The sequence below is a fragment of the Fistularia commersonii genome, chromosome 15, assembly GCF_037954325.1.
Source record: "Fistularia commersonii isolate RoL2024-O1a breed Wild chromosome 15, RoL_Fcom_v1.0, whole genome shotgun sequence".
Taxonomy (NCBI): domain Eukaryota; kingdom Metazoa; phylum Chordata; class Actinopteri; order Syngnathiformes; family Fistulariidae; genus Fistularia; species Fistularia commersonii.
In genome coordinates, this window is record NC_141298.1 from 15,384,749 (window position 1) to 15,411,767 (window position 27,019).

At 43.1% G+C, this 27,019-nt stretch overlaps 1 protein-coding gene across 1 annotated transcript in view; it reads right to left on the reverse strand.

The window, feature by feature from the left end:
• opcml (opioid binding protein/cell adhesion molecule-like) overlaps positions 1 to 27,019 on the reverse strand; it is a 445,832-nt gene that overhangs the window by 205,188 nt on the left and 213,625 nt on the right. The gene's annotated exons all lie outside the window — the stretch shown is intronic.

The window sequence follows — 27,019 nt, forward strand, 5'->3', positions numbered from 1 at the left end:
TGAAAGAAACATGAAGGCACGAGAGCAGCCTTGGCAGTCCTCACAAGAAGAGGGATTTGAACCCCCGCGGAGTCCCGACACGCAGAATCAGGAACTTAAAACTACTGATTAAGAGGTCGTAAGAGAGATCGCTTGATTCGGAAGACATAAAACAAGGAAGGGGAGAGAATGCTGCAGGTACGACTTGAATTTGGGAGCCGGTTGATTTAAAAAGATCCCCCCGGAGTTGTTGAAAGGTGCGAGCGCACATCTGAAGGGCTTTGCCGCTTTGACTTCCTGCGTTGCTGTTCGAGAAACAGGCTCCAGTCACTTGAGGGAGTTTCAGACTTTTTTTTTTTTTTTTTTTTCTCAGCGGCATCTACAAATACTGACTAGATGTGTGAAAGCACAACAAACACAACATTACATACCACTTATTGCTAATTTTAAAATTTAGACCGATAATAGAGGTTGGTATTCGACATGCCTGTTATCTCAGCACCATTACTCTGTCAAAGCAGAATGCACAGGCGTCATAAGCACCATCTGCTGCAGGCACCCAGTAGCGGTTTTGTGCCACTACGGATAAGATTTTCACCGGCGCAGCATTAAGGGAGGGACAGGGTTTATTCTCATCTCTTTTAAAACTAACTTGTGATTTCACGCTTTGGGGTGTTTAGCATACAGGGCGTCTCGCGTGGCTCTCGGCGAAGCATATTAACGAAGAGCGCTTGAGAATGTCAGGACAATAACTGTACGCTCCGGGTCGATGTCAAGTAACACCGATGGTGGATTCGGGATTATCATTCACCCAGGCGGGTTTACCGCTGATTTAATGCGAATCCGGCGCTCAGATCGGACTCCACGTCCTGCTTCGGCTTATTAGTAGCGCGTGTTTAAGCCGAAAACGTGAACGCCTTGTATACTTAACATGCATTACATTAATGAGCAAATCATTGACGCATGTCATTTGCGGCCCTTTAATGAAGGGCTCTTCTTCAGCGATGCATGTTTTGTATTTCGCCGCGGTCCTTTGACAAATCGCTCTCGCCGTAAAGCCCCCCCCCCCCGACGCACGGGCCGCCGCGGGTCGATCCGTGTTGACACCAACTTTACGAGAGGCGCCTAATTGGTAAAACACCATTTAATGCCTGACTCGACTCGCTCCGAGCTTCGCTTTCATTTCCGCTGCCCGTCTTCGGCGAGGCCCGCGTCGTTTCAGGTTTGCCGTGTCAGAGCGGCTCCAGGTCAGTGCCCGCGATCTGGTAAACTGTAAATTACACAGAGCTTTTGCAATTTTTTTCACTGACTGCAGGAAATATTGAAATGCCTTTGCTGATCATTTCAGTGCTTGAGGATGATTCCAGCACCACTGGAAAAAAAAAAAAAAAAAAAAAAGAAGGAATCCTTTCTTTGGTAATATTTTTGGTAGCCAAACATCTCTAGGCATATCTCCAAAAAATAAATAAAATAAATAACATAAATCCACTTGTCTGCAACAGTTTCCTCATTTAAAAGACTCTGCAGTGTGTTCATTCAAGAGTGAATTCGCTCGGCTTGCTTAGTTTGCTCTCTTTTCTGAAGAGAGATGGCGGCGGGGCGTGGTTTTGCAATGAAATTACAAATTAGATGTTTGAGAACTTCCATTCTGTAATTTCAGCAGAAAACCACCATATTTAAGAATATAGGACCTACTTATTGCACCTCGAAAGGTATAACGTCGACCGACCGTTGTTGCTTGAATAGCACGTCATCATCTGCAAATAAACGTCCACTCGGAAACACTGAAAACACAATTTTGTCCATGATAATACAAATTGCTCAAATGTTGATGTTTATTATGACCCCATAGCTGATCTGCTGCTTTGCCATGGGGATTAAAAAATGATTCTCTATATGAATAAGATCAAATCTGGGAGGATGTGGCTTCATTCTATAAAAATATCCTGTTATGCTTCATACCAGATTGACCAGTTGTGGTTTATCTACTTTATTTTTCAATTTTTTTCCACCGTCTTAACATGTCTCTTTAGTCCTTTCTTTTCTTCCTGAAGCCGAGCGATCGCTACGCTTTGGTTCCCTGTTTGCGCTGCTGTTCCGGCATCGGTACGACTGCCGGAACAGCGGGAGTGTGAACGGCGGGGTTTGTAAAGTAATCTACGAGGAGTTATTAATTAAGTCTTTTTAGATGTATGCCCTTATCATTTAGCCCTGTATCGTTCACCTGCATCACCTGCACACTGAAAAACTAAATAAGTGTTAATTGCCTGGAAGGGTGGTCGGAGTGCACGAAACAGAAGGCGGACGAAAATAATACCGCTCCTATTCTCACATTCATTTTCAAACTGTCAATTAAAATGGTTCAACGGCCTGATTTTGTTGCAGTTATAATGTCGTGCAAAGCAAATAAATAAGTACATAAATAAAGACTTTTTTTTTTTATTTAAAGGACTCAATTCCATTAGGCTCATTTTTATTTTCTGAATTTATTTCTTTGTTTTGGTAGCAGAGCAAATGGGATGCTTCACTATCAGTAGGCCGGAAAGCAACTTTACAACATTTTTTTAGGTGTTTTTTTTTTTTGCTTTATTAATACTGTATATCAAAGAAATGCCAAACGCCAAAGCTATTTATTATTAATAGCGTGGCCATACTTCTCAGCCCTCCCATCCCCAGTTCAAATATCCAGAATATCCAGTCAAAGAAACACTCTCTCGAGTCTGGCCAGGGATTTGAGACGAGTGTAATCATTTGAATAATATTTTTCTTTTTTTTTTTTTAAACATAGAGAATTTCATGATTCCAAAAGAAGTTTAAATTGTAAAACCTGACATCCGTTCATTCAGTCTTTCATTCATTAATTCAATTAAAATTTTAAATGTATAGCCATGTGTATATTTATTCATTTTTATTTATTTATTTATTTATTTATTTTTATTTTTTCATCAATTCACGAAATGACTATCTGTTCTGTCGATTAAGCCAAACTCAAAAGTGTAGCATCCACTGTTTATTGTGAGGCAATGATGGACTTTCAAACCTGTGAACGCAGAGGTTTTCAGGCTACTTATTCATTTATCTCCATATAAGTGTTTACACATTCTCCATTCACAGGACGCAAGTATGGTTGTAACTGTATGCACGATAAAACCCATTGCGAGTCGGCAGCCCCGGGGTTTCAAGCGACCTTTTTGTCACTCTGCATGTTATCTGCAGCGCACCGGACCAGGGTCGGCTTCAGGACGAGTGTGTGATACGCCGAGTAACACCTGTAGTTAAAAATCAGATTTTCCATGCGTACAGAGAACCGAAAAAAATAAAATAAAAAAACAGCCTTGCGGGGTTAAACAACACACACTTACACACAAATATTCCAGTCCAGCAAAGAGAAGAAAACACTTTTTTTTTTTTTTTTTTAAAAGACCAGAGGGCTGTTTTAATAAAGCTGGTTAGAAATGGCACACACACATATACACACACACACATACACACACACAGACACACACACACACAATGATGTTTCAGTTGCAGCACAGATGAAACTGTTACACCATCAGTGTAATTTATGCCGTTATGACTTTATCTGATCTGGCCTCCTGTTATTACATTATGAAGCCATTCGAAGAAAAGAAAAAAAAAGAAAGTAATTCGATTTCTTTAAATGTTATTGGAACATCCTGCAGTAACGAAATGATGAGACGCCTCGCCGCGTGATGCCAGCGGTATAGAACGAGTTGTCGACGGCTTTGCGTTAGAAACTTCCCGCTGTGCCGGTAAAACCAGGGTGTGAAAGTTGAGATCTGTACGAGCCTGTACCAAAAGATATAATAAAACTCATACGTTTCGGATGGACCATCTCTGATAACAAGTAAGAAAGGCTTGGCTAAATTGCCACTATTGATTTTCCACAGTTAAACAGTGGATGTCAGAAATGCTTTACAACAGGTTGGTAGTTTTCCCGCTGCCGGACGGGCATTTATCACCGCGGCCATGTTGGGCTGTTTCAGCGGCCGGGCTTAAAGCCCGGTCGGACCTTTCAGGGTCGCGACGATCATTGGATGAAAGAGCGAATGCGTCCGAGGCGACGGGTCCGACCGTTTTTGTTAAAAAAAAAAAAAAAAAAAAACTCCGAAGCTTCCTTAAATGTTCCTCTCTCCAAACAAACACGGGGGAAGGCGATGCGCCCTTGACCGAGGAAATGAAATCCCAGCGGCGCCGGCGGAGCTGCTCTGTGGCGGCGGGAGGAGATTCAGGCGGAGCAGGACAGCTCTCCGGAGTAAAGGTGAAAGCGGTGATTCGGAAGCGGAGATGCTGGAGCGATCAGTTGTCTCTTCTTTGTAGAAAGTTCAAAACCAGAGGAGACAGTCTTTCCAAGAAGGGGAAGGGGGGAAAGAAAGTCTTTTTTTCTTATTTCTCCTTTTCACTATCAGCTTCACTTTCCAGATTTTCGAGTCTACATTTCGGTTTAACCTGACCGATATGACGATCGGCCAAGACCGGACGACTCGCACCCGTCGGATTCGACGGGACTATGAAAGCCCGGGAGTCCCGGATGGCGTTTTTGGCGTTTTAACGGCGAGATATGCAGTGAGAAAATCAGTTTTCCCAGAAACACAATCATGGACACTGCACATGGACAGCTTGTGATGCACCCCGAAAGGTAACACACACAAACAAAACATTATGGGGCGGTTGTGTGTGTGTGTGTGTGTGTGTGTGTGTGAAGTGGTGAATTTAATCTAAAGGTGCTATGAAACCACAAGGTGATGCAAGCGCTATATTTTTAGTTTCCGGGTAAAATCACCTCCGCTGAAGGTGTGTTTGTTTTTTTTTTTCTCAACTTCGGAGAAAAACTCAAAATGACCTTTCTATTCACGTCCCCGCTAATTTTCCGAGACGACGTATCTCAAAAGTGCAAAGTGAAATGTGGGGATTAAACCCGGTTCGCTTAGATCATTTAATATTTTATAATTGCACAAATTCAGAACATGAACACAGGTCCCAAATGTGATTAGCTGTGAAAAAACGGGGGCATCAACATGAAGCAAATTCATTAGAGCCAATGGTTTCAGCCACTTATTTGTCTAATGTGGTATGACATTCTTCCCAAATGACTCCAAGTCAGGTTTATCCATATTAATGAGCCTTCAGCCGGCAGACGGAGACACCCTTCTCGTCCGCCTTCCTTACTTGTCCTCGCTGAAATCTGGTTGCAATAATAAATCAAGGTCCTTATTAATCAACCGCACGTGGCCGTATCGGAGGCATTAAAACCCGATATAAATCACAGGTATGAAAGCGGGGAGCGCAGATCCACGGGGTGCTCTGTAAATTAACGCCTCCGATTTTCACGTCGCCCTCCTCTTTTTTTTCCCCCGTCGACCGAAGCTAGAATTACGCGTCGTATCGTGACGGTCAGCTGTCCGATTCGCGCGATTTTGCATCGCGGCTCACTCCGCTTTGACGCCTGTCAATAGATGTTGAGGAGACGGGTTGATTTCACGCGGCCCCGCGGTCGGAGACAGATGGGAGCGCCGCAAATGGTCTTCGGGCAGCAATAAACAAGTTGCTAATCTGAACATTATCGCTGTCATGCAATGTCTGGTACATGATGTTCACGGGAAGGCGTTAACGCTGTGATCAACGCGTGAGCTGAGGCCGGCAGCCAAGTCCCATTTGACAAACATATTTATGGCATTCTGCTCCCGAATAACTGCGACGGCTCTACGGTTGAAGGAGAAGTCGCCCCGACCGGATTAGTTCGGTCTCCTTCCCGGGCCGCTATTTAAGAAACATTTTGAAGACAATGAAAAACAATTACTACATCAATTCCATCCTTGATGCTAAGTATAGCACCGCCGCGCTATCCTTGAGGCGGTGTTGGCCGGGGAACAGAATCAATAGGAGGCACTTTTCTCTGCCATATTCCTCCATTAGGAGGATCTGTTTCGTTAGAGGGCTGAGGGTTTGTGTCGAGGACCCGAGGAGAGGCGGGTGAATTAGGAATGATTTGCATGACCGTGGGGGTTGGTGGTGGTGCTGGTGGGTTGGCACTTCGGGTCGACAGATGGTCAGGGAGATCTTATTTCTCCAATGCGGGAGATCTGGAGTGAAACGGAACAAAAGCGTATCATGTGAGATTCTGATCGGCCTCGGACGGCGCATCCAAGCCTCACGTCGGTATTTAAATGTGAAAGCCGGCGGGGATGAAAGCGACGCCTTCTCTGGGCGACGAGTACCGTAGAAGGCCGAACAAGTAACCGAGACGCGATTTTGGCATTGAAACGGCAAAGGCAATCAGTTATGCTGAAATGAGGAGTTTTTATTACGCATTAAAGGTGTGAAACCGCTAGCTTTTAGCCGTCACCCTGTTGGATCCCACGGGTCAAAAATAACTGTCATGTCCTTTCGTTGTAATAAATGGCCGATCTCTGCAGACACATTAGTTGCAGCTCTCTTAAAAGTACGTATTGATGTTCCAGTGCTCTTGGAGGAGACGGAGCCGCGGCAGCTTACGGACGGACGGCGGCCTTTGCCTCTCGCCGCGAAAACATCAAATACGGTCATTTCCACCCGCAGAGTCATTCTTCTGCTTCCTCTCCATCTTTTCCCATCATCCCCCCCCCCCGACATCTAAAGCCATCAAACATCATGTCCTCTTCCTCTACGTCCACGGTCTTCCTGCCTTGTAGCTCCACCCTCCGAATCATTCCACCGAGATCCTCACCGTCCCTCCTCTGTCCGTCTCCGAACCATCTGGGTCTAACTTCATCTCCAGATCATCTAACATGAGCCGTCCCTCTGATGGATCCGTCCCCGATCGGCTGAATCCTCCTCACTTGCAAAGAGATCCCTTACATCTCGGTGTCTGCCGCCTCCGGCTCTGCCGCCTTCCTTTTCCTCCACACCACGGTCTTTAAACCATTAAATATATAGTTAACAGCATATGTATCCTCATAAAATACAAGGTTAACATTACCGTTAGCGTCCATTAACACCGCAAAGAGTGGCTAAAAATGATTAATGTCTGTCTTTTTTTTTTTTCCCTCAATGTTTTGCAGTGATAAAACCTGAATGTCGTGGCAGATCTTCTCCTCGGAGTATTTCATGCAAGCACTTGTTAATAGGAGGGGTAGCGCCTTTAAGCCCGTCAAACGTGTTTCTAAGAAAAACACGTGGTTGCCTTACAGAGGTTATTAATTGTCTCTGATAATTAAATTAAGAAATACCTCCAGTCGACTAATATTTGAAAGCCGGTTTAAAACAAACCCTGTGATATCCATTTAGTGTCCGAAAATAAAAAAAAAAGATTGGGTGCTGTTTGTTATTCATCCGTATTTGTAAACATTACTGGTCATTTTTATTTCCAATACACGTCCATTCATAAAAAGCAATATTACACTTTCACAACAACTGTGTTTGGACAGATCCTGTCTCAGCGGAAGTCTTCCACGCATGATCCCTGTTTCACACACAAAACCATGACATTGAGGTATTTCTATTGAGGTCAGGAAAGCCAGATAACATCCATGTCTTTAAGAAAAGCGCTAATAGAATTTATTTATTTATTTATTTATTTGTGATTTTAGGGCTTTCCTAAAGTAGAAAATTACAGGCATATCGGCCCTTGTACAAGATTAGATGCTTTCGTTCATTTTTCATTCATCTGTATTGGTAAATATGGAGAGGATTTGAGAGTAATGCGCAAATATCATTTTTTTTTTTTTTTTTTTTTTTTTTTTTGTAATTTTAGGGCTTTCCTAAATTAAAAATTACTGGCAAACTGGCCCTTGTACAAGATTAGATGCTTTTGCTCATTATTTATTCATCTGTATTGGTAAATATGGAGAGTAATTGAAAATAATGCGCAAATAGTATTCATTTATTTTATTTTTTTTTTTTTGTGATATTAGGGCTTTCCTAAAGTAAAAATTATTGGCACACTGGCCCTTGTAGAAGATCAGATGCATTTGCTCATTATTTATTCCTCTGTATTGGTAAATATGGAGAGTATTTATTTATCTATTTATCGATTTGTTTGTTTTTATATATATTATACATTATAATTTCCCACTTGTTATTGTTTATTTTTTTTAATTTATTTTAACCTTTTTTTTTTTATTTTATTTTTCTATTATTATCATTTTTACCTAGCTTGTCACTGTCTTGTCTATATTTTGCAGCTGCTGCTGCAAAAAAAAAAGAATCCCAAGCATGGGATCAATAAAGTTCATCTCATCTCGTCCTTGGTAAGATTCAATTGTCATTCGTTCATCATGTATTCCGCTTTTCCTGTGGCCGTTAAATCCCCGCCGTGAGTGGACGACGGGCAGGTTTCGACCTGGACGGGTCGCCAGTTCCGATCGCAGGGCCACGTCTAGCCGCGCATCCTCACATTAACACGACAGATCGAAACAAACCGCCTGTCACTCATCACGGGCGTGCTTCAACTTTTTACTTCACTGACTTAAGTCGTGTAAATTACATATAAATAACGCTAGGGCATTTATATGTTAATAGGCCGGGATTCCCGGCAGGAACTGATACTATTTATCTCAGTCTCAGTTTGTTTATTAGAAGGAACTATCAGTGGATAAAATGGAGATTTTATGAATCTTCAGTGCTGCGCCGCGCCATTCTAGTAAAGGTCAGATTGATGATAGCTTGATGATAGCTTGCTAAAAGCAAGAACCACATCATGTCAATCTCATGCAAAACACTCGGTCGTTGTCACACGTTTATCGAAAGCAATCAAAAGATACTAATAAGAACTTCAAACTGAAGTCAAAAATGAATTTACTGATGCTATAATGAAAGCGAATCCAATGTTAAAAGCATATATTTAGCATATATAAATCATTATTCACCTACGCAGATGCCCGCGGGGCTCCCATTGTGATATGTAAATGCACTTTTACTGATTCGTGATAATTAAAAATGCTCGATTGTTTGACGCACACAGAAGTTGAGACACGTAGCAGCAAAAAAGAAACGCCGCCTTATAAAAGTCTGCGCTTGTCTCCTGGTGCACTTGAAGGATGCTGCTCATTTTCAAGACTCATTTGATGAAAAACGATGATTAATGGGGGTTGAATCACCCCTTTTTTTTCCTCTGTGAGTATCGTTGTTTTTTCCTCTTTCGAATAAGGAAAAGCGCCGAATGCGTAATGTCGCAGTTTGTAGGGATTCCGTTCAGCGACACGGGTGTGAACTCTGCAGGGGGGCTGCAGATGACTGAACTTCATTAGAGACGATCTGAACTTCAGCTTAATTGTTCTTCTGCACAAAGAGCTGAACAGAATTGCGATATGATGAGACTCCCATTTAGACCCGACCGCATTATCCCACAGTTTCTGCTCTGTTTGTGCCATCTATTATCCAAAGCCGTAGTCCTTCGCGTGAACGCGGAGGCACGTTTTTTTTTTTTATCCCCCCGGTTGTTAACACCAAGCGAGCGATTTCGGAAAGAGAGCCGCGTCTTTATGTCCACACGCCGGGGCTTTATTACGAGTATCGAGGTTGATGAGCAAGAAGCATAGCAATGAGGCGGAAAGAGAGAGGTGCCGCGGAGGAAATGCAAAAAATTGCGTCGCAGAGTGCGGCGTGAAGGGATGATGTTTCTGATGAGTATTAATGACATCAGAAAAGTGCAGCCAAACATGCACGGCGAGGGGACCACAAAGTCAAACTGTAATGGATGCGGCTGGCTCCCAACAGCGGGGGATCTCGTTGGGCTGCAGCACGGCGCGCAGCTTTCTGGATATTAAAAATTAATGACTATCTCTGTGATTTACGATGACACGGAGATGCTGAAACCCTACCTGTGTAAGATGGATGTTGCAGGAATGCTAGAATAAGACTGATGCAACCCGAGTACCGGGGAAGGGGAACGGGACTCGGGAGCCTTTCCTGCAGCTCTCGGTCGTATCCAGCGTGACGAATCGCTGAGATTCAGATATAAGAGCTGACAGACGTGAAGGACGCTCTTTGAAAAAAAAAAAAAAAAAAAAAAAAGTTGAAAATCAATGGGTTCAGTTTGTAGCATTTCCCTCATTCAATCTATTAGCACGTTTAACCGCCGCGCCCGAAGATCAGCCGCTAAGAGCCGAGGGGAAAAACATTACTCACCCGCAAGCCGCCTCCGACGAATAAATAACTCTATCAGAAGCCGTAATTCAATCACTTTTGGAATGCAAATAGTTCAAAATCTAATATTCTAATTGAAATTAATTAGTTTTTTCTTCTTTTACACTAACAGGGGTGAGGACGACCGGTATGTTGTCAAAGCAATTACCGTGGTAAATACATTTTTCGACAGAACTTTCGATACTTTTTATCCCCCGAAGATGTCGGAAAAAAGAAATGCGACGAGTACCGCTCATGGATCTTCTACCGAGAGGCAAAGGAGAGCGACTGATTTTGTAACGAAGCTTAAAAAGCTTAATTGCAAGAATTTTATATGCTAAATAAACAGATTGTTCAGTTGTGTTTCCTTTACTGAAGCCTGGCTTTCACTTTGCATATATATAAGAGAATATAAGATAACATGAACATTTTAAAAAATGTATAAGACACAAGAGAAAATAAAAAGATAAACACCTAGACTAGGTTGTGTGTCTAAACGGAAAAAAATGAATTTTTCACGTTTTGTTAGCAATTGCTAACATTCTTTAGTGAGCGTGAGTACAGTACAGGTCGAAGAAAGGAAAAGGTATAACGGTTTGAATTGGAAGATAACGGTATAATAAAAGATCTGTAGCAATAACACCGACTCTATTGTCAACAATAGGCTAGGCTAACTTGTAACATTTCACCGACAGTAGGTTAACTTTTAGGCTACAGTAGACTAGGCTATACGGTATGCTAGTACTACTATGAAGGGAATCCTTCGCTTCTCAACAAATTCACCTAAAAACGTTGTGGCTGAAACAGATCTTTGTCGTCATATGAGGAGCGGCTGTATTCGAAACTATATTTCGCATAATCATAAGAATCAGAATCGCTTTAACCGCCAAGTCATTTTACAACCACAAGGACTTTGCTTTGGCTAATGGTGCTAAACAGAAAACATGTAACAAGGCAAAAAATAAATTAAGAGTGAAATCAGGACGATTGGTGGTGCAAAGCAGTGCCATAGAGGAGTCGTGACAGTGTCCATGGGGTAGCGGGGTCTTATCGATATGGTAGGGTGTTTTTGTGGCGGGTAGTTTTGGTCCAGATGGACCGCGACCTCCAGGGAAATATCCCGGGTGAGAGGTGGGAACCCGGGATCTCGGGTACCGGAGGTGTGCAGGTCCTGTAGAGACGGCAGATTGCAGCCAATCACCTTCTCTGCAGAGCGGATGATCCGCTGCAGTCTGCTCTCGCTTCTTGCGTTGGCGGCGGCGTACCAGATGGCGATGGAAGAGGCGGGGATGGACTCAATCATGTCATTATCACGGGGCGGCCGCAGCTGGCTTGAGTTGACCTTCGACAGCCTCGCCCGTGTCGGTCGACCGCCATTTTTGTCTCTTTCCGAATAAACGGGTCACGAAGGCCGATACCGGGCTGACACACGATATCACGACTCTCGAAGGACTCTTAGCAGTCTTAGCGCAGTCTTTTCCTGGTCTTGGGTTTACAATATCCAACGCGATTGATATTAACGCAAATGTTTGTCTTTACAGTGACGTAACACAATCGACGACCAATAGATGAGCTCTAACAAAAGCGGGAAAAGGAAACCAATCACCAGAGCGGCATTGGAGGCAGAGATGGTATTTCTTTGCGGAACAGATGAACGGTAACGACGAAGGTTGTCTGGATCGATACGGAGCGTCCAGAAAGAGAAGCGGATGGCGGAGCTGTGGGCGGAACGGCTCGGCTCGAACCACGTCGATTCTCCGACTCTGAAATAGCGGAGGCTCTGCAAATACCTACTGAAAACATTGCATGGAGGAAAAAAAAATAAAATAAAAATACTGGAAGAATGTATTTGTAGTCTTGTGAATAGTGACCCTGTGAGATTCAGTGTTTGTCAAAACCTAATGTGAAAATTAAAACTCCTAAAACTAGCGATTCGATGGAAGCAGGTGTGAGAAGATAGTATTACTTAGTTTTATATAATATTAGTTTACTTATATAATGTTAGTTTACTTAGTTTTTATAATATTTCCAAATATTTCCAAAGTCTTTAAATGCATGGGTGGCATTAGAGAATCCTGTCCAGCTGGCACTGACCCTAATGGACTGGAATGGAGGACAGGCTGATTTATTCATTTATCGATTTGTGTGATTTATTTTTAAGCCTTAAAGCAGTGGTCCTCAACCTACGGCCTGTGGGCCGGATACGGCACGCCTCAATATCTTGCCCGGACCCTGAACAATACCAAAGATTTTTTTTTTTTTTTTTTTTTTTCACTCTGGCCACGTCATTGTGACTTGTACATGCATAGAACGTAACATGCTATTCCACCCTTCTGCAGTCTGTGCCTAATCTGAAACCCCTCCCTCAAAATTAAAAATCTCGCACACACCCCTGTCAAATAACACGGAATAATGGCGAAAAGATTAGGTAAGAGAAAAATAGATTCAGAATGCAGGGTATTTAACCTGCATTGGACAAATGATAATTTTTTGGTTCAATTAAAAGAAAAGGCTGTTTGTCTCATCTGTCAGGAGACAAAGACATTATTCATTAATAATGTTCTTATTTATTTTCTATTTTTTTTTTTTTCCTGTCAAGATCCCAGAGAGGGTTGATTTTTGGTTATGTGAGGCTTTCTGGAAGACAATAAATATTTACTTTTAGACACCTCTTTTGTTACAAACTGGCCCAGCCCCCCCCTGTCAGAGAAGGAAAAAGTTATTCATCCCTTGCAGGAAAAAGTTTGGGGACCCCTGCCTTAAAGGGACGTCACTACAAGTCACAAACGCTCTTTCCGGCGATATCAGTGTCCAGCTCTGTGGAAAAATAACAAAAAATTGCGATGGGATTAAAAAGAAAAAAAAGTTTATTTTACGTTTGCGTTTGACATCACGAATATCACGAGAATGAACCGGCACAGCGGGAGATGGACTGGATTTCACTTGTGAATCGGTTGATTTCTCATTTAAGCGGAGAAAAGAAACCGCCTCCAGTGGGGAAAGTAATCTGGGCTTGTTTGTCACGACCGCCTCCGTTTCTGAAAAAAACGTATAGCTGAGAATCATATATCATAAGATCATGGGAAAAAAAAAAAAAAAAAAAAGAAAACAGAGTGGGCTAGAATTGCCTCTTCTTTTATAAGCTCCCGTGTAGAAGAACCCTTGTCTGTCCGCGATCTGGATGTTTGCTCCAGATGTTTGAGTGAGCGCTGCCTGCAGAGATTCTGATGAATAAAACACAAGCTGAGAGAAAGTCTGTACACAGAGAAAGCATTGAAGACCGCATCATAACCGAATGGAATAAAAACGCCATAAATCTGTCCACAGTCCATAACCATCATGGGATAAGCATAAAATATACTCGCACATACTAGATTTTCATTTTCTTTAGCTTTGAGTGATTTGGAAAATATGGCTGATCAATACTGTTGGAGTCTACCCGGGGGTGAACATTGAGGACAGCGCTCTCGGATTTCTGTCGAAAGATTAATGTATCAAGGTTACATTGAGAAAAACAAGCCTTGCATTTCAGCATCATCTGGGTTTTTCCACATAGATCGGGTCTTATAAAATATCACATGAATACCATATAAAATATGGTATTCATTAGCAGCGCGGCACGTTTGATGCCGGAAAAAATTAATGTGCCTCTTGATTTTGCATCGGTATTTAAATTTCTGGGGATTCTCCTGAGATGAATCGTATACAGACAAAACACGGATCAGAACCGCAGTTTACCCGCATTCAAACCCGTCAGATATTGCGAGGTACAGTAAGTCATTTGTCGTCTAATTCTTACTTATATTTTATTCACATTTACATATTTAATGAGTCAGCTGATGGTGACTTGTGGAAAATTCAGAGAAACTCCGTGTGTGTGTGTTTGTGTGTGTGTGTGTGTGTGTGTGTGTGTGTACAGACCAGGGGTCAGCAATGTTTACCGCTCAAAAAGTATTTGGACCTGCAGTTAAGAAAACACCCGGAGCCACACAATCCTTTTAAAATGGAAAATGAATTAACACAGCATATCAAGGTTTTTTTTTTTTTTTTTTTTTTTTTTTTTTGCCATGTATGTATAAATAAAATAAGAGTCGCTTTTTTTTTTTTTTTTAAATGAATGAACGACTGCAGAGAAAAACGAAATGACATTTCTGCACGCAACAAAAGATTCTCAATTCTGAAAAAAAGGCATTGAGTTGAAGGTCAGTTTTAAGCAAAAAAAATCAGTCTATTTGAGTCCTTCATATATCTATGAAAAAAAAATAAAGCCAAACTTAAATTACCCACCGCCAGCAACCCAAAAATGGTGTGCTCTCTCTGTGTGCTGTCATTCTTTTACAGGCGCGTGTAGTCGATTATTAAGAGCGGCAGAAATATTCTAACATGTTTTCTTACATGTAACAAGATCGCCATAATCCTCAATTTTCCTAAATGACATTTAAAAAATGAACAAACTCAAATAAAACACATTTTAATGAAATCCGTCTTTTCAAAAGCCACATCAGAGGGATCGAAGAGCCGACCGACCGCTGGTATAGACATTGCAGGAACATGTGATATCAATAATATTACAACAAAGATTAAGATTTGGTTGCCATGGAAATGTAAAAAAAAAAAAAAAAAAAACCCCTAATCAAACCCTTCAGTGATTCACTTTCTTTTCTTTCGGTTTCCTTACATTATGGATTGGTTGTCTATTTTCACCCTTACTGTTGTTGTTCTCTCTCCTCTCCATTTATTTGTGGGTGTCTTTTGCTATCTTCTAATTGTCTATCTATTTATATTCTTCTTTATTGAGACTATAAGTGTTACGCTGCTGCAACAAAAGAATTTCCCCAATGGGGATCAATATCTTATCTTAAATGGGACACCCTAAAGTGGTACCCCAATGGCGGCGCAGTAGTTAGCGGTTGCACGTTTCTATGACATATGATCGACCTGCGAATGAGAAAGCGAATGGTTGCACGTCTCGTCTTTTAATGTGGCCTCGCGTTCAACTGGCGCCCTTTAACAGCAGAGATAGGCTCCGCCCCCTCCGGCGACCATCCACGACGTCGACCTTACGTTGCGAAGACGGCCTCCTGCAAACGTCTCAACCCCACTTAAAATAGATTTCAATAAAACCCAGAAGTAATTATTACAAAATGGAAGCAAAAATGCGCACGCTTCGTCTCCTCCACTCCCCCACAGGCCATCTGCAATCAGCGCTTTCAAGGTGGGCAGCCAAGATTAGTGTCGCCGCCTCGGTGTCCAACCACATGTGAAATACGGTCACGCTCTCCTCTCCACTTCCCGAGTTGTGAAGTTGAATAATGGCCGGAAAAAAAAAAAAAGTGTTTTTGCAGAACATTATGATGCCACAGTGAATTCGACCTTTTGGATATAAAATGTCATCACTTCATCGTTTAATCATATCGGACATGTGTGTGAGATATGGCCGTAATCGGCATGTGAAATCTTGCTTTATGGAACCCCAAAAATGAAAAAAAGGCCGTTTTTTTTTTTTTGTAAGGTCACGGTGACCTTGACCTTTGACCTGCGAAATCGAAGCTATCGGGGGTGAACGTTTGCCGGCGACATAAGGAAACTTTTGCAAGGCGCTCCCTGGAGCGAGAAGCCTCCCTCGTGGAGATGCATGGCCGAAACATCAAAAAACAAGAAGAGACACAGCAGAAAATTACTTTTGGTTACTAGTGTGACATATTTGAATTAAATGAACTCCTTTTTCAGGCCAAATCTGTCACGGTGTGATGAAGACTTCCGAATATTAGACACAGTCATGTGTACTGACCTCTGTTTGACAAAATAATACACCCTAAAATTAGACACAGTCATGTGTACTGACCTCTGTTTGACAAAACAATACACCCTAAAATACTCATCTGACACCAAAGACACGGGAAATTAAAAATATCGGTCCGCACCCGCATCCGTCACCATGTTTCGGGTTTAGCCATTATGTAAGATAATGGCTAGCCAAAAGTTATCAGTGAGGAAACATGGTTCCTACAGGGGAGCCTGCAAGATAAGAGTCTTTTGGCCGATGAGCAGCCGTATGCTTTTACATAGATCTTTGAAAAGGTGTCTTTGACTTATCATCGAGCGTTCGATCAGATAAGCGTTCATACCTCCCGCCAGAATTTCGAGCACCGAGGTATACGATCGCTTCCGCGCGACGATACAGTCAAATGAAAGCCGGAGCCCTGTTGTTTATTAACGGGAAGAGCCTCTTATCGACTCTGGGAATCTGCAGGCAGCCACCCGGCCTACAGCCACGCCACGCGTTTTTATCTTCCGGCCGCATCGCACTGGAAAACCCAAGCGCTCGCTGTTGCTCGGCGGGGCGGCGGGCGATCCGGTTAATGGGCCTCTATGTTGGATGTGATTAAAAAGGATTCAAACACAGTGCATGACTGAAACATTTTCAATAGCGCGACAAAAGCGTATTGTTGATCTCGGCAAAGAGCGCTTTCATTCGGTCGGCACAATGATCCGCCGTACGTTTGATAGATCCTCGTCGCGTGTTTTCTTTACGTGTTGAATATGAAAACCGCCGGGGAATATTTGTCAGTTTTGATATCTATCGTGCAAATCGAGAAAAATATATGATGAACCGACACAAATCATCGCGGTAATTATCGCCAGGCATTTGACCGGCCTATAATTAAGCAATATTACACTCGAGGGTGTTTTTACTGATGTGACGAACAGGCCGCTCGCATCGAGTTTCATTGTCAGTGAAGTGACGATAATGACGGTGAAGCACGCCCTCGGGTGTTATATCGTGATTATATAACAGTCGGCCACCAATTCAAAACATCCAAACAAACTGCGCTCACTTTGTCGCTAAATAAACAAATGTCTTTCGAATTTCCTCGGACAAACAATGCATCGCATTAGATCCCAAATTAGGATTTCTGACATTTCAGCCGGTGAGGGTAGCAGTGACAATATCTGGAATTTTCGCAAGCAAAGCGACAAAAGCGAGAGTCGGGACGGACGGATCTCCATTCCATCATGGGATGGAAGACGTACAACCATTCGCCCAATCATCTACACTTCTGGCCACTTTTGGGGTCTCAAGTGAACCTCCTGCATGTTTTTGGTCCCGTGCAGACGCATGGAGAACATTACATTACATTACATTTGGCAGACGCTTTTATCCAAAGCGACTTACAATAGAGGACATAAGGACTGCAAATAACACTTGCGGTCATGGAGACTCAACATGGAGACTCCACACAGAAAGGAAGCTCCCACCACTGCACCGCTGCTATAGAAGAATACCAAAAAAAATTGCTATTTAGGTAAAATATAACAGATGAAAAGTTTAAATGAATACAGTCAAGAAAAAATTGGATTAAACCTAGTTAGATATTCAGAGATGACCCACACTGGTGAAGGTAACGCCACTGCCCTCTGGATAAACACACTGGCCAGAAGGGGAAAAGCCAGGGTGCAAAGGCAATGCTTTATTGCTTTAGACGAATTGTGATTTCATAAATTCTCGCATTCTTAGAAACGAGATAAAAGAGAATACAGTGAAAAACGCCCTTTTTTGGTGTGTTGTTTCCTTTCAGCTGCTCCCTCTAGGGGTCGCCACGACAAATCAGCTTCCTCCATCTCGCCCTCTCCTCCGCATACCAACTAACTTCCTGTCTTCTTTCCCTTCATCCATAAATCTACTCTCTCGTCTTCCTCTGGGCTTCCTGCCTGGCAGCTCCAACCTCGGCACCCTTCTACCCTCCTCTGTCCGTGTCCAAAACATTTCAGTCTGACTTTATCTCCAGAACATCACCCACGTGCCGTCCTTCTGGATCCGTTCCCGATCCTATCCATCCTCCTCGCTCCCAAAGAGAATCTCCTCTGCCTCCAACTCTGACTTGTATTTTTGCCTCAGTGCGTGAATTGTGCTGAATTATGTCAAAGGACAAGACAAAAAAAGGTGTACATTTTTAATTAAGTAGGTATTTAATTACCTGAAGATAGTGATACGAGAGCAAATGCACCAATTCCACTCATTGTTTGAAAAAAAGCACATATATATATATACCGCTCAATAAAATAAAGGGAACACTCAAACAACACAATATAACTCTGAGTCAGTCAGTGAAATCAAACTGTCCACTTGGGAAGCAACACTGATTCATTTTGACTTGTTTTAAATACATTATGTCAACGTTGGATCAGCCTGGAGTGTGTTTTTACGCTTTCATTTTGTGTGTGACTGTAAATCCAGACCTCCATGGGTTCATACATTTGATTTCCATTGATCATTTTTGTATGATTTTGTTGTGAGCACGTAAGAGAGTTTCATTCATTCAGATCTTGGATGTGCTATTTTAGTGTTCCTTTCATTTTTTTTTTTTTTTTAAGCAGTGTATAATTTTATTATTTTATTTTATCTATTTATTCATTTCATTATTTTATTTAGTTTTTTTTAATTTATCTTTATTTTTTTATTCTGCTGCGGGCACAAGGTTTTTCCCTGAGGGAAGGTGTGTTGTTATGGCTTTTTTTTTTTTTTTTTTTGCTGTCGTTATTTTTGTGGCAGACAGTATTGGTGACACACATTTTTTTTTTTTTTTTTTTTTTTTTCAAAATTGTAAAGGCCAGTTTTGGTTTTCCATGTCCGTGACCAAGTCTCCTCTCTTAAAAAAAAAAAAAAAAAAAATTAAAAACTCGGCCTCCACTGAGGAGCTGCGACTTGCTACCTGGCAACACAGACCAACATGGATGGTATGATACCAGACTAACCAGCCAAAGCTTTAAAAGCTTCATGCAATAGTTTGTTATTGCAATTTGCCTGATCCAGTAATGACATATAGGAGCCAGAACTTTGGTCTGTTACAACAACATGATGTTTTTGACTTCCATAAGCTTTTATGTGTTTTTTTTTTTTTCTTTAACCTTATTTAATCCTGCAACCATGGCAACCTTCGGACAAAAACTCCCAGTCCAAAACAGGTGAAAGGGTTTCCAGGTGTTTTTTTTTTTTTTTTTTTTACCATGCTTCTGGCTTGAATGGCTTTAGATAAGCAACTGAATTCTCATTTTAACGTCATGACGTACTCTCTGCATTTATTCAAACCTCTGGCCAAACCTCGACGTGTTTTTCACAGCCTCTTTCTATTCCAGCTTACTTTTCCAAGAAAAAAAAAACAGAAACCGTGCACGCCGTTGCAACTCCATTGTAGGAAATTGAGCTGCGGCTCATGTTGTAGTTAATCTGTTGTAATCACCTCGGGGGGTCAAATGGATATATGTGTAATCACTTTATTTATCTATTTATTTTTCTTCCCAGGAAATCGTCTCGTGACCTTTCAAGGGCGTCTCAACCCCCCCCCCCCCCCCCGCCCTCGTTCGGAAAAGAAAAAAAAAGACTGAGCTCGCTAACTTGAAAGATCAGGGGATATCCTTAACGGAATATATAAATATGCAAACGTCAAAATGCCGCTCTGGCTTCATTTCCTCGGCGTTAAATTGTCCCGCTGCAAAAAAAAAAATAAATAAAAAATGGACAGCTTTCGTCATTGAAACTTGACATTTTCATGTTAATACGAAAGAGGATCAGTTGATGAAGACAAATAACCGGAGTAGTGATTTGAATATTTTCAACACGGTAAAGGATGAGGTCCGGATTCGGACAAGCTTTCTACTCTGGGTAGAGAGAATTTTAATTTCAGCCATAGGATTGGAAGCGACACGGCATGAGGAGGTGGAATCCTCAAATGATGTGGACTAGAATTAAAGCGCCGCTCATACATAGTGTATGAAAGACATCCGGGCCTCAATTCCACCTTTCTTAGCTGCTCTCATACATTTCCAATCTGTGCTTCGGTTCAAAGCTGACAGGTGGAGAAGAAGGTACTGACCCCTAATTTGCTGCATCAGCCTGTTCGGCTTGCCAAAATAAGTGAACGTAGAGCCGGATAATCACACGATGTGAAAACATTCCCACCTTTCCCTTTACCTCGACGAATAACAAGTTCCGCGAGCCCGTGAAGCAATTCATCTCAGACCCTTCTCCGACGGAGGGGTGTCGATTCTGGCGTGACCACGGGTTTATTCGGACACGCCTGACACCAGCTGCCACGCCGCCCTCCACACTTTGGCTCATTAGACTAGACCAGAACTTGGCCAAAGGTCAGCTATAACCTCCCATGTGTTTCTCTCTCTGCAGGATTCTCATCATGCTCGGGGGAAAATAAGTTGATGGTGACACCGAAGCCAATTTCATGCAGAGATTCTGCATTACTGTCTTATCCGTGACCCCGGCGTTATCACGCATGGCTTTTAAGGATGCCGGCGTGACGCCGACCTGGCGTGACACGGGCGTTTTTTCAGTTTGCGTCATGTGTAAACTTAACGCCCGGGTTTGAAGTCAGCAGCTGCTCCGTTCGCTCCGTCCGATTTCAAGAGATGGTTATTCAGCAACGGTGACAGGAGGTCTGACAGCGACGCGGTGTAATAAAGTTGGACAGCTACTTCTGCAGGGATACGTACGCAGAGCTCTGAATGGACAAAGAATGTAGAGCGTGAACATATAAAAAGGGCTGCCTTTGAGTTCAAAAATAAAAATAAACGAGTTCATTGATTCATCAAGTGGAATGAATAAAGAAAAATCCATATAATTGCGAGCTGCACACCACTAAAGTACCTACACCAGGTGAATAATGGTGTTACTTCACCCGGGCTACTTGATTGTCGGTTCCATCACTGTCATGACTATACATCTTCTCCACCATTGTGCACAAACCTGCATTAATAAATGCATTAAGATTGTTTGTCCGGCACTATTGTGTATCTGGTTGAAAAAGCTATGAATTGATGACAGGAAACCATGTAATTTGTCAAATAAATAACCTGTCAGAAAAAAAAAAAAAAAAGGAAATTGTTCAGGAGCAATCACGGCGCGGCACGTGACAACCTCCCCTTTCTTCTGAAATGTATGCAATGGAGCCAAAGATAACCATTTAGATGTATTATTTTCCCAGGTCGGATGAAGAAAGTGTCCGTCGGTTTATGAATCACGGATGGCGTTGCTCCCTCAGAGGGATGACAATAACAAATGCTTGGGTAAACACATACATTTAGGTCACCCGCAAAACACAGCGGAACAAAAATACTTTTATTTACAAGCTCGCTAAAGAATTATTTGTCACTGTTGCTCTTGCAAAGCATTTTTTACTGCCAGCAAGGCAAAAGACACATACCAAAAAGAAACTATTAAATGTAAACAGAACCAAAGCCGTGGTTACAAATTACCGACACCCGGTATTCCTATAAATAACCATATTATTTTATGCAAATCCATCTCCATTCTGAATGTCATATTTGCTAAAAGCATAGAGGACAATCATTTTCGGAGCTTTAAAAAAATCCCATTGACGACTAAACCTGCCTCAGAGGTCGCTCCAGCCAATCATCTGCCTCCATCCAACCCCTTTTTCCTGCATCCGCTACTTTAACGCCAACAAACTTCATGTTTTGAAGTTAGTTGGTTAGCATCCTTCATCCAGTCCTGACCTATCCTCGCTCCCGAAGAAAACCTTTTTTCCTGGACCGATTGCATTCAAACTAACCCCGTTGCTCTTCTCACCGCCGTCTCTTTGTGACTCTTGGCGAAGCGAACGTTTGCAGGAGGGGACGGGTTTGACCTGCCAACAGGCCGGCCTAAAACCTGCATCCGTTTGTTGCCTCGTCTTGGATTCCCAGCCATAAGATCAGGAATCTTGCAAAGAGACGTCATCTGAATGGCTTAAAGTTCCTTTAAGCACTAAGGGTGTATTTTCGGGGACTTAAAAAAATTCCCATGCTGAAAGCAGTAATGTACCTCTGTATCTTTTTGACTTTTGTTTATCTCGTTCACCGAAAGGAACACCGTGTCTTCAATGTCTACAATTAAGTCTAAAAAAAAAAGATGAAAAATAAAACTGGGAACGTCCAGTTGCCTGCTTCTGTTTTAAAATGAGCTTCGGAGCCCGGAAAATCCGATTCTTTTTTTTTTTCGGGGTGTTAAAAACATACGACTTGGCCTTTGCGTGGTCGAATCCCAACTCCCGTCCGTAGATGCAGCCATGAATGTCAATGGTTTTCTGAAGCGTCGCGTGCCGTAACGTCCTTTAGAGAATCATCTCTGTTTTTTAATCCCGCGCCACCGTGGGGAAAAGAAGGTCACAGGTAGTCGGTCTCGGTTTGTGTCCTTGCTCTGAAAGCGCAGAGATGTTTCTCAAAATCTCTGACTGCTGAATATACCGTGGACTCCAGAGGGGGAAACCATCAACCTTCAACCCTCTTTTGAATCTGAGGAACTTTCGCCCGCATCCCGATGAAGAACCGACCAAAAAAAAAAAAAAATCCCTTAACGTACATCCAAAAGCGCCAATCAAATGTTTCGAACTCGTCCGTCCCGCGCCTTCGACGTTAATTAACGACCGACCGATGAATCCGTCGCACATCGATTCGACAAGCCACGCTCTCTTTGTTCAACGGCGAGTGTGTGTCTCATCTCCAGCCTTCAGCTAATTACAAATGAATATTTATTACAACTGTCAGGTTGAAGTTAAAATCTGGCAAATCTCCAGCAAATTACAATCTAGTATTAATAAAATTCATGGGAGGTATAAATGATACAGATTAAACGTCCGCCATCTGGATATGGTGTCGTGAAGACCCGTTCAGGGTAGGAAGCTCTCAAGTGCCCTGAAGGTTTTTTTCATGATTCCAGCTGATTTGTCATTTAACCAAAGTGAGAAAAGAAAATTCACCATTTAATGTGCACCGGTTACTCTCTTTCCGTGAGAAAAATGCCGCTTTGTGCTGAATATTACACGCGGCCCGGTGAAAAACAAGTAACATCCACGGAGTTTGGCCAACAACGGGAAATTACTCAGATGCAGCAATTTTCTAAAGACATTGGCAGGATGGTGCTAATATCCCCTGGTCTTGGGATTTCTACCATTATGATACTTCAGTGAATTGGCTCCTGGCGCCGTTTCCATCGCCCCTGATGCCAGACCGCCACAATCTTTGCTGGACGGCCGCAATCTTGAAATAGAATTATAATACAAACATGATAAAGTGAGACATCGCTCCATCCAGAGCAGATAAAGTAGTCCCTTATTTATAGCGGAGGTTACGTTGCAAACACGTGACAGATGGAAAACCGGGAAGCAGCGACCATGTTTATTTCATTATCTAATTGCATTTTAAAACATTATGACCGCCACCACACTCTTATTAAGCGTATTTGCGTGCTTGAACATGTTGAGAAGTTACCCTTTTTTCTTTTTCTCTGGTTAGCATCTTCCTGTCATCTTCATAGTCGGCGTTGAAATAAATTAAACACTTTCACAAATACAACGCAGCAAAGTAACCCTACGAGGAGCGATCGAACGTCACTGTAAAACAGACAAGGCGAGATGCTGCAAGCATGCTATGTGCAGGAGATGCAGAGAATGATGCTACGGTCGCTGAGCCAATCAGAGCCCAGGATACTGAACGCTGAGGTTCAATGCCATTTTGGGCGTAAAAGTAGGGGCTTGAAATAAATTAAACACTTTCTCAAATACAACACAGCAAAGTAACCCTACGAGGAGCGATCAAATGCTAATGTAAAACGGACAAGGCGAGATGCAAGGAATGATGCTGCGGTCACTGAGCCAATCAGAGCCCAGGATACTGAGCGCCATGCTCGGGTCGGTCGCCACCCTAGGAAATGCTAAATTCACCATATAAATTATTGAAATAATAAATATATAAAAATACACGTACACCGCTTAAATCCGTGATGTAGCGAAAAAAATTAGATTTAAAAAAATGTAAAAATCCACGATACAGTGGATCTGCTGTACATATATCGGCAAAAACTATGGTCCGGCATCCTCGTGATGGAAATGCGTTCTCTTCAAAACGCACCAAATACTGCGCGAGCTGTATAATTCTCCCCTGCGCGTCCAAGCGGAGGTCACATCCTGCCACTGAGGCACCTTCTTTTGAGAATCTTTCTATTATATTACGGCGAAATTCTGTCGATGCAGCATTTTCCCCCCCGTTCCTGAATAAAGCTGCATTTTCTTCATCCAATCAAGCGTTTCCCAAACAGGCCCCCGTGGTGTGTACCTGCCTCAGACGCCGAATGTGTGTCTCGGTGCGTCAAAGACGAATGTTTTTGCGAACACCGACTGCAAGGGCTCGGAGGGATCGGCTGGTGTGTAAGTTAAGCAAACAAGACAACCTTAAGCGCCCTCTGACTCACCACGAGCCACGATTGAAAATGGCAATATGGCAAATACACAGCAGCGCTAATGCCGTTCGCCCAGATTTATGTTGATTTAGTAAAATAATTAATTCAACCTCGGCTTGTCGACGACTGCTGGTGAGCGGTTTTGCAGGCTAAGATTAAAACTGTATTTCACTGAGCCGGGAAGCCTCGGTGGAAACGGAACCGAAGGGTTGCAAAATAGAAGAATTGCACAGAATTAGATAAATACATAGGCTGGGAGGGGGAAAGTGGACCGGATGTGAATCTTTTTTTTTTTTTTTACACTCGGTTTTACAGTGAAACCAAACGGGCCGAGCCAACTTCGCTCCGTAATAAAAGTGACACCCGGGCGACGATAAAACAGACCGTTCGGTCGGCATGGAGACGGATTACGGGGTTCCTCTGTTGACTTTCTCACTTTCATCATCAATAAGAAGAATCTCCAAAGGTGCCGCCAACCATCATATCTGAGGAGATGGATCCGGAAATCAACCAGAATGTAGACCTGCTATGAGAGGCTTCTTAAACTCGTGCCTGGGGAGGTTCTCGGTCATCCGGGTCACGGTGATTGTTGTCGAATTCTTCTTGTCTTGCCGACTGGACTTGAAGTTCTTCATTTGAAGACGTTTCAGCCCTCAATCCAGAGGCTTCTTCAGTTCTAATAACCTGTGGGGAGTTTACGAATATAACCGACAGGTTTTTGTGGCGGGTCTAGGTTATGGTGGCTTGTTGTGTAAATGGAAGATCTGCAGAAACTAGGCCTGAGGGGGTTGTTATGCTGTTTGGGGTGTCGTTCGTTTGGACGAAAAAGCAACTTAGAGGGATAACCTGGATCGGAATGTGAAAAGGCAAAGCTAAACAAAGGAGTGAAACCCGTCGGATCGCACGAACTGAAGCTCACGTGGACGTTACCGGGGAGCTGCTTCTGCTGTCGGGTCTTTCCCGGTTGTTTGGAGGGCGCACACGTGGCCGGTCGCTGTGTGCAAATCCGTCTCGGTATTGATCCCGTTGTATGTTTGTGAAAGGTTGCGTCTGAGGCCCTGAGGGTTTTCTGTTTCGATAAAAACGGCTTCTTTGACTCCTCTCGAACCGTCTCTCCTCTCCGGCCAGAATACGGACACGGCCGTCTACAAACTCACTTTAACTTCCTCCCGATTTGCAGACAGAGTTGAGTAATAGTTTGAAAAACAAGTCCCCGTGCATCCCGAAGATCACGATGAGCCGCGACATCGTCCGTTGCCACAGCCCGCCTCGGGAACAGGCAACAGATGATGTCATCATCTGATGTCATACGTACATAACCGATCGAATGAGCGATCGGCCTACTTTGTGTTCACATGCACGACCGCCTGACTCATCAGCTGGGAAAGAGCTCGGGGTTTTCGGTAGGTCTGCTTGCAGACCACACCGAAGATCTATTTGTGCAGAAAACCACATGTCTTCCCCCGCACCACCACAGCCTCCCGCCTACAAATCATTACTTAAAGGGCAACTTAGAGAGGGAGCCATATATCCACGGCGGTGCGATGGGTTCACGGGAAATAATTTCTTGAGATAAGCGTTTGGGGTACGATTTTGAGCGATTTCTGCGCGCAACTGACGAATCACCTCCTGGGGGCCCGAGCCTCAATCCGAAGTTTTCCAGGGGATTTTTTTTTTTTAAACTATGTGTTTTAGGTTACGCCGGACACTGGAGGTCTTATACGCTGTCCTTGTTGAATATGGGTTAGGGTCGGGATGGCAACGAAGAACGCCAGCTATCGGTGATGGAGGATGGCATCGGCCCTGAGCCCGGCCGTGTCCGAGTGCCCTACTTTGAGCAACCGCGTGATGTTTTTCACAGAACCGGGACCTCCACGTTAGTAGACTCGGGTTAAACATTCCCAAGAGAGTCTCATCCCGGTGGGCAGCTCAGTCCTTGAGAAGTCTTGGACAGGCACCATCTGGGCCGGACGCATTTCCAGGGCACGGCCTCCCCCAGGTCCATCCTCACCTCATCTATTGTGAAGGACATGGGAGGAAGCTCCGGGAGGAGGTTCGGCTGAAACCAGGGGAGTTTGGAGAGCGCAGCATAAGGAATGCTGGGGTTTTAAAATGTGGGATGTTGGACCAGCGAGACCGGGCAGGGGAGATTTTTAGACACTGACTCCCCGCTGACTCGTCTGTCTCTATTTTCAAGCCCCCTCGGAAATATTAAAACATGGCTAATGGCAATGTTCGTGCCTGATTACTAGGAAGACGATTTTCGCGATTATTTACAACTGCAGATCCAAGTTGAAAGTCGCAGAAACGTATCTGGAAAGAGTCGCTGCCTCTTGCGACCTGTCCGCGTGGTAACGCCCAATTTCCAGGAATATTTTCCGTCAAAAATCTTCATAGCGCCGTTAGTGGACGTCCATGTCTTACTTTAATTCCACGACAGATCATGTGAAATATTGACCCCCGCCAAGTGAAATGAGAGTTTCGGGCGATAAACTGAAACGAGAATCGCGCTAAACCATACCTTTATCTGACTCGTGGTGCATATCATCTAAAAAATAAAATGCTATTTTCGATACAGATTTGTTTTCATTTTTCTAATCTTCTATCGCCTTTGTTGCAGAAACACAGCAGAACATTGGCATTTCAAGTTGTTCAGTGTGAAGACAA